The sequence below is a fragment of the Micromesistius poutassou genome (assembly GCF_964030765.1).
Source record: "Micromesistius poutassou genome assembly, chromosome: 14".
Lineage (NCBI taxonomy): Eukaryota > Metazoa > Chordata > Actinopteri > Gadiformes > Gadidae > Micromesistius > Micromesistius poutassou.
The window spans coordinates 5,786,749-5,794,616 of NC_140284.1; positions in this window are offsets into that span (position 1 = coordinate 5,786,749).

A 7,868-nucleotide genomic window follows, 5' to 3' on the forward strand; every position below is an offset into this window, starting at 1 on the left:
TGTGTGTGTGTGTGTGTGTGTGTGTGTGTCTGTGTGTGTGTCTGATACATGTGCTGCGTGTGTCCATGTGTGCTCTGCGCCTGTGTGCGTGTGCGTGCGTGTGCTTGTGTGTGCGTGTGTGTATGATTCATGTGCTGCTGCATGCTGTGTGTATGCTGTGTGCGTGCGTGTGCGTGTAGGTACGTGGGACAACACCTCCTCCAGCAGGAGGTTCTCCTGACCGTTAGATCAGTGCCAGACGCGGTCCTCTCTCTCTCTCCCTGCTGCTGCTGCTGCGGAGGAGGAGGAGGAGGAGGAGGCCTCAGCAGCCAGCGTTTCCCACTTCCTGTTGGGCGCTGAATCAGCCCCTAGGAATGCACCATCACTGACTCACACTTCCTCCTGGATATGACAACGCTTCCTCTCCCGCGCCAAGTGATTCAGCCGCTCTCCCCCCCACCCCTCTCTCTCTCTCTCTCTCCCTCTCCCTCCATCCATTCCACTTCCTTTTAACCCCCCCCCCCCCCCCCCCCCTCCAGCCCACACACACACACACACACATAGACACACACACGCAGACACACATAGACACACACACGCACACACACACACACACACAGACACACACGCATAAATAAATAAATATATATATAATGTATATATATATATATATATACACACAAAGTATACATAAATATATATATTGTATATACATAGTTAGTGGACTAGTTAGTTGACTTGCGCAAAGGCCATGAAGAGGGGTAAGTCCCCCAGCCCTTCAAGCATCTGAGTCATTTTAGTTTAATTCATCTGGGCCTATATTTAGACGGCGGGCTGGAGCCTAAAGACCATTAGTAAGCGCAGGACAGATGGGCCTCTGTTGTAGCACTCAAGTCAACAACGGGCTGCTCCAGCGCTCACCGCTGCTGGCCAGGTATCAAGGCGGCGGCGGGCCCGACTGCTCTACTCTCCTTTTATTTATGCGTCTCACGCACGGGTTTGAGCGTGCAAGCCGCTGAGGAGAACACAATGCGGGATAATCCCCCAGTTTCCAAAGAGGTGGTCCTCCTCATACGAGTGTTTTAATCGAGCGTTGAATTTTGGTCCTGCATTTATGAGCCTTTTTTTTTTTTTAAGTAAAGCTCTGGCTGCTCTTGCGTGCCGTGCACGCCTTTGATTCGACGGGATCTGCTCATCTTTGAGGCTCCATTGTTTGTTTGCCGGCGTTGTCAAGGGGGGGCGCCGGCACAATGGAACCCGGCCTCCTGGCTTCCTCCCGCGTAGTCCATCATTTGAGATAAGTGACGAGCGATGTTTCCAGCCGCCGTGAAGAACACCCCGACACCTGCCTCGGCTACTCATTACCTCCGTCCCGCGTGCAAATGTAGGCCATTCCCCGACTACTCAAGTGTGAAGCGGAAGTCTTGCCTTTCTCAGAGCCCAGTGGAAAGTTTACCTTGTGACCGAGGTGTGCTGCTCTGCTGATAATGCAAACATCCCACAGCCAATATTAGCCTGTGCGCACACACACACGCACACACAGACACACACATACACACACACACACACGTAAATGCAGGAAAGCATGCATACACAGACAAAGGCAGAGACACACGCGTGTAATCGACAGGCATGATGTCATCCGTCATGAGTCTGCGGGCACCTGGATGGGTGCAGCTGACGAGGTGGGCAGGGGACAGTGTGTGTGTGTGTGTGTGTGTGTGTGTGTGTGTGTGTGCGTGCGTGCGGGCGTGAGCTCGCATGCGTGTCTCAGTCCGTCCATTTGGGGGTGTTTACACATAATAGTGCAATCATTACAGAGCGAGGCTGCGCGTCGGGGAAACTAGGAAACGACTACTGCTGAGGAGAGCACATGATGTCACACAGTGCAAAGGAAAATGTTGGGCAATGCCTGCGTCAGTGCATGACAGGACAACAGGTCGGAGCAAGGTGTCAGGTGCTGTGACTCCTACAAACTGCCATAGGGGCAGTGTGTAGATCAGTGGTGTGTGGTAGGAGTTGTCCACCTCTCTCTCTCTCTCTCTCTCTCTCTCTCTTTCTGGCGATGTTCTCCCTATACTCATCTCTTAAGGAAATCGCGGTATATTTAAATTTGAACTGTGTCAAAATCGACAAAGTGCACCCCACGATAAAATGAGAGCAAAATGATCACTCTGGGTCTGGAAAGCACAGCGCGTCGATGTGATGACTGTTTTCAGGCACTTCAGATGAATAAATGTTGTTTATTCCGTTAAGAGACAGAGCTTTATACTAGTCCAGTACTCAGCTGTCTCTGTGTCGCTGGCTTTATAGGCGTGGAGAACACACATATATATGTAAATTAATACAAGTACATCATGTTGGCGTGTCACATACACTGGTGCACACACACATATACACACACAAACAGACAAACACACACACACACACACACGTACACATCTTCACGATACACGTTTGACCACAAACACACACATGAGAACACAGGCGTATTGGTTAGCGGTCAACATAGAAAAAAAGCAATTTATATTTTTTTCATTCAGTCCGTTTTTTTGGCTCGTTATGAACTCTTTCCCTTGGAGATGGTCGCCGTGGAGACGTGATGAGACCCACTCCTCCACGTGGGTGAGGAGGGTGCACTGCTCTGGCCCGGCAAAGCAGGTCCTGGAAAGCACTGCCTTCCGCTGGGACACCTGTACGGGAAGAAGAAAGGGATGGACTTTGGAAGAAAGATGAAACAAGGGTATTTGGAGTGAGCAGTTCCAATTAAAAAGAGAGAAGAAGAAAGGAGTAACACTCATATCCGGTAAAGCTGTGGAGATCCCCCTTGCTCTAAGTGCCACTGAAGTGCACCTGTCGGGGGAGAGAGAGAGAGAGAGCGAGAGAGAGAGAGAGAGAGAGAGGAGCAGTCACTTTACGACCTTGACAAACTGAACATTTGGCACAATGGTTTTATCTTGCTGGCAGCTGATGAATTCTTCATTCTCTGTTTTCCTTTTCTTGTTCTCTGCAACTGCTCCTTTGAAAAAAAAAAAACACACACAAAAAAAACAATACTCAATATTGCTCATCGTAATTGCCCAACATTTTCAGCAAGTTGACCTTTCCCCTAGTTACTTTTCTATGACCCTCATTCTGTCTTCAACTATGACCAGAACACAAAAGTAGAAAGAAGCGTGGGATAAAAACCACACTTTAATTGTAAATTGTCAATGTGATTCACCACATGTCATCCATTGACATGACGGTAAGAGCGGGGTGAATATTAGAGTCGGCCATTATGATGACGGACGTAAGCCAGAGAAGTCATGATGATTCATACCTAGCAAGGAAATTAATGATATTTTCTTTCAACTATATGCCAATTTGCCTATTTTATTCCTGTTCATATAAACTATTACCTGACAAATTGTTCTCTGTATGAAGGTATAATACAAGGTCCTTTCATGTCCTTTCATGTATTTAACCACACATATTTAGCTTTGTCCTGCGACATCGCCGATCGGTGATCACCTGGACCATTGTGAATGGGCAGCATGTTTTGTGGACACTGCCATCAAGTGGCCTACATCCAAGCCCACGACCGCACCGACATCGACGGGGAACCGGACAGTCTCCTGGACTTCTCTGGAACATGATCTCGCCTGAATCCGGGCATCAGAAGGTACATGAGGTCACTGATGCCCTCACCGAACAGAGACACACAGAAACTGCCCTAAAATAGTGTGGTAATGGCTTTTGATGCAACTAAGTTGTCCAAATTTCAAGGCTGTCATGGCCATTATATTGTAGGAGCTGTGCAGGGAGTACGATTAAAATCATTGTGTTTATTCAGATGATGTCTTTGTTATGGTAACAAATCCGATTTTTGGAGTTCATGCACTAGTCAACTGTTCTGAATTGGATGGCAGGCATTACGTCAAAGCCAAGATACTATTCTAGCAAGGTTGTTCCAATGGGAATGTCTTCTTTAATATGTGTTGAGTTGGTTGATGGGCATTCAAACAGACAGGGAGCACTTGTAAAACACTAGACTTTTCATGTAAAATATACTTTGCAATATAATGCTGGCTTGCTCATTCAACATGAGCCATCGTCATCTTGGTTAAATCGTGATTTTCACTACACTATTAACACTTTGGTTCAACAGAAGCCCCGACAACATGGCCAGAATTGTGTAATATGTAGTTGGCTCAATAAAGATCTGAGATTCAATTTTTCTGTTTTATCAAGAACACCTTCATTTTCCTTCTATAATACATGTATTTACCCTCTCTATCAATTCATTACATTTTCTTGCAATTATCATATTATACCTTATGTCTGGTATATATAGGCTACTCTGACTGTGGCAGTGTGTGTGTGTGTGTGTGTGTGTGTGTGTGTGTGTGTGTGTGTGTGTGTGTGTGTGTGTGTGTGTGTGTGTGTGTGTGTGTGTGTGTGTGTTACCATTCAGTTTGTTTTTCTGCATGATAAATGAAGCTTACCGTAATGGGTTCTCTCAAAGGAATTGCCTTAATCAATAGGCCTCCATAGAAAGTCTGAGGCTTTTGTTAAAAAAAAAACACATAATGCAAGATTATATCACTTTAAAGAAATATCCTTCTCAATATTCGACGTCCGTTGCTTAATATTCGGTACATTTTTTTAAGCGCGTCACTTTAATTGGACGTTTCCTTTTACTCATACCTCGGGGGACTAATATTTTATTTTACCACATGTTGACCTTGGCTTGTTCCAATGTCGGCAATGCACTTATTTATTTATTTTGTAAACAGTCAAACTCCTGTGTATCACTGTTTGATGGACAATTTATTATTTTAAACGGTAGAAACTAACAAAATGGTTACTTGTCTGCGTGACGGATAGAAGAAGGCCGGCGACAGACTTCCTAGTTTCAATCGCAGCCGTTTGAAGTTTAAGTCTCGCGGTAATACGTCGCATTTATAATCTCCGCCGCTTTCTAGATCCCCACGAGGAGCACGCGACTGACCGCAGCTGCGATGAGTCCCGGGTGAGTCACAGGGGCGCCTGCCCTGCCTATTCCTGCTCCGTATATAAAGAAGGGCGGCAAAACACACAAGGGAGACGACCTGTGGTTATGGCCGGGCTCCGTTTGGAAGTTCTGCAAATATTTGGATGTGCAGTAGCAGATATTCAGCTGGCTCTGAAAGTCACTACAATTAAAATAATGTACCTTCCATGTAACATAAGATTCCCTCCAAAAATATATAGGACTATCGATCTTTTATCTGGCGTTCTTTTGAGCAGATTCTATAAAATAATTTAATTTCTATCATTGTTTAACTCAATTCGCGCATGTAGAAATCCATTTGCCTAGTCGTATTGATGTAGTTTAACATGTACATTGATTATATGATGGGAGATTTTTTAGAAAATGGGAAAAAAATCGGTCTAGATAAGAAATACATATTCCAGCTTGTCAAAACTATTAGCTCTTCGGCAAATGACTTTAATTTCCTGATTGGTTGGTGAAAGCATTTGACTCACACAACCTCGCTACCACACAAAATAAAACAAAAATAAATAAATAACAGTCACCCCTACTTATACATCCTTTTCCGGGCCTTAAATACATGCATACCGTGTCAATTTATGTATGAGTCATTTGGTATGAAGCAAAGCAAATAGAACTGGAACAAATAGAAGCTGAGTCACTAAGTGTGACTAAGACATCTGGAATACACCTTCAGGATTAAGGAACATTTTGGACGTTTTTTCTTTTTTATTATCATTGGCAGGTTGCATCTCTGTGTGTGTGTGTGTGTGTGTGTGTGTGTGTGTGTGTGTGTGTGTGTGTGTGTGTGTGTGTGTGTGTGTGTGTGTGTGTGTGTGAGCGCGCGTGTGCGTGTGCGTGTGTGCGGTGTGTTAGGTGGTATGCATGCATTGTGTTCACGCATGGGTGTTGAGTGCGTGGGTGATGTTCTTTCCCACGTGCTCAAGTCCTGAACATGTTTTCCTGGTGTCACTCGTAACTAGAGTGCCACCTCCTGGCTGTCAGTGTATTCGCTCTAACGAGCTTCAGTCTTTTCGTCTACGTAGACCAGGCTCCAAATAATTTGTGCAATACTTGAGGAGATCTGTGGTTGCCAACAACATATACATCTTTGTTATTTCAATGTAAATCACATAGAAAAACGACATACAAATATGCCTACTTTTTTACAGCTAAGAATGTATTTAATGTGATAGGTAACCGCAGGCACACATGGCATATTCTATTCTATTTTATATGTAAAATGTTGTAATATTCTATTCCATAAATGTATATTCTTAATCCCATCGTGCGCTTTAGCTTTGGGTTTTTGTAGCATACCCACTACATGACACGTGCCTTGTCCTAAAAAAAGTGATTGCTCAGAACAGTTTTTTTTACACCACATACAGTCAGACGCAATGGAAACAAACTGCTACTTGTTGAGGATGTTCAAAGTCACGACATGGTGGCTGTGTGAGCTGCTCAGGGTTACCTCAAAGGTCAGCCCAAAGAGGAAGCGTTTCCATGGCGACTGATTCTCTGCATCCTGAGTTCAGCACGTTTCCCGTCCAGCACGTTTCCCGTTTCAGTGTCTATAAAAGCCTTGACTATGCTACAGCTGCAGTGTGTGGGTCTGCGTGTGTTTGTGCATTTAGGGGGGGGGGGGGGTGGGGGGAGTTATATAATAAGAAATGATAAACCACCTGTGTGATGCAGATATCATCTAAGTTAGCGTAATGAGATGTCTTTAAAGTCTTTAAAGTAGTACTTATGGTGCTTTTCTCGTCAAACTATTTCAAGTGTCAGAAAGAAAGACTTTCATTCACCGCTTTTCATTTCTTAGAAATTGTGACAAGGAACTAGAATTAAATTTTTTTTAAGCTATTCCAACAAAGGTGCATAGCACTTACGACAAAAAAAAAGAACAAAAAATGATTATGAAGTCGCTGCAGGTGACAGCCCAACTGACCTGCTGCGGGGATAATGAACTAGCGACTTCTGACATTCTCCCACATTAAGAATCTATCTCAGCTCACCTCATTTACAGGCCCTGATATCAAGTGGTAAATGGTAATCTGTCATCTGGAGACAAAAGACATCCCCTGGCCATGTTACAAGCTGAGTATTTATGCACATACATCGCACATGCTCAGTGAACGCCTGGCCGGCCACGATGGGCTGTCTTGTAATTTTGCCGCACAGGGGCCCCTCACCAACTGTCACAAATCTGCTGCATGCCAAAAATAACGTGTTTTTCTTCCTTCCCATCCAATAGCCAGAATACAACCGGAAGACATGGTTCCTATGCCATCATGTCGCAATCAGTAGGAAAAAAACCTAAAGCTTTGTTGTTTTTTTCCCCTACACATTCATTCGTCGTTTCATCAAGGCCAATTTAGACAGGTGGCCGCCAGGGAACATAGTAAGGGGAGGATGAATAGCAGTCTACGTCACCTGTATTGTTTCCTTAGGATCCAAGAGGGAAATACATTTACAATTATTACAACTGTTATAAATATGTGTATCACAAGCATTATTGGTGCCTGAATGGGGCCTTGATGTATGCCTACCTGCAGAACCAGGTGAGCCTGGACTTGGATTCCACAAGCCAGTCATTGGGGATACGTGTTATGGGTGTCGGCCATCACAGCTCCCAGAGCAGTTATCATCCTAGTAACACTGCACGCTGTAAGAGATGTCCAAGCTTGAATATTTCAACATTCATTTGAGGACAGGGAGCGGGTTTATTTATATGTAGCTATTTGTCTTTTTAGAGTACCATGACAATAATGGGCCACTTGTATAACCAATTAGAAAGAAAAGATTAAATTCCCCATTCAAATCTTTCATTTAAATAAAACCTAAAAGAACATGAACCATTCATTCGTCA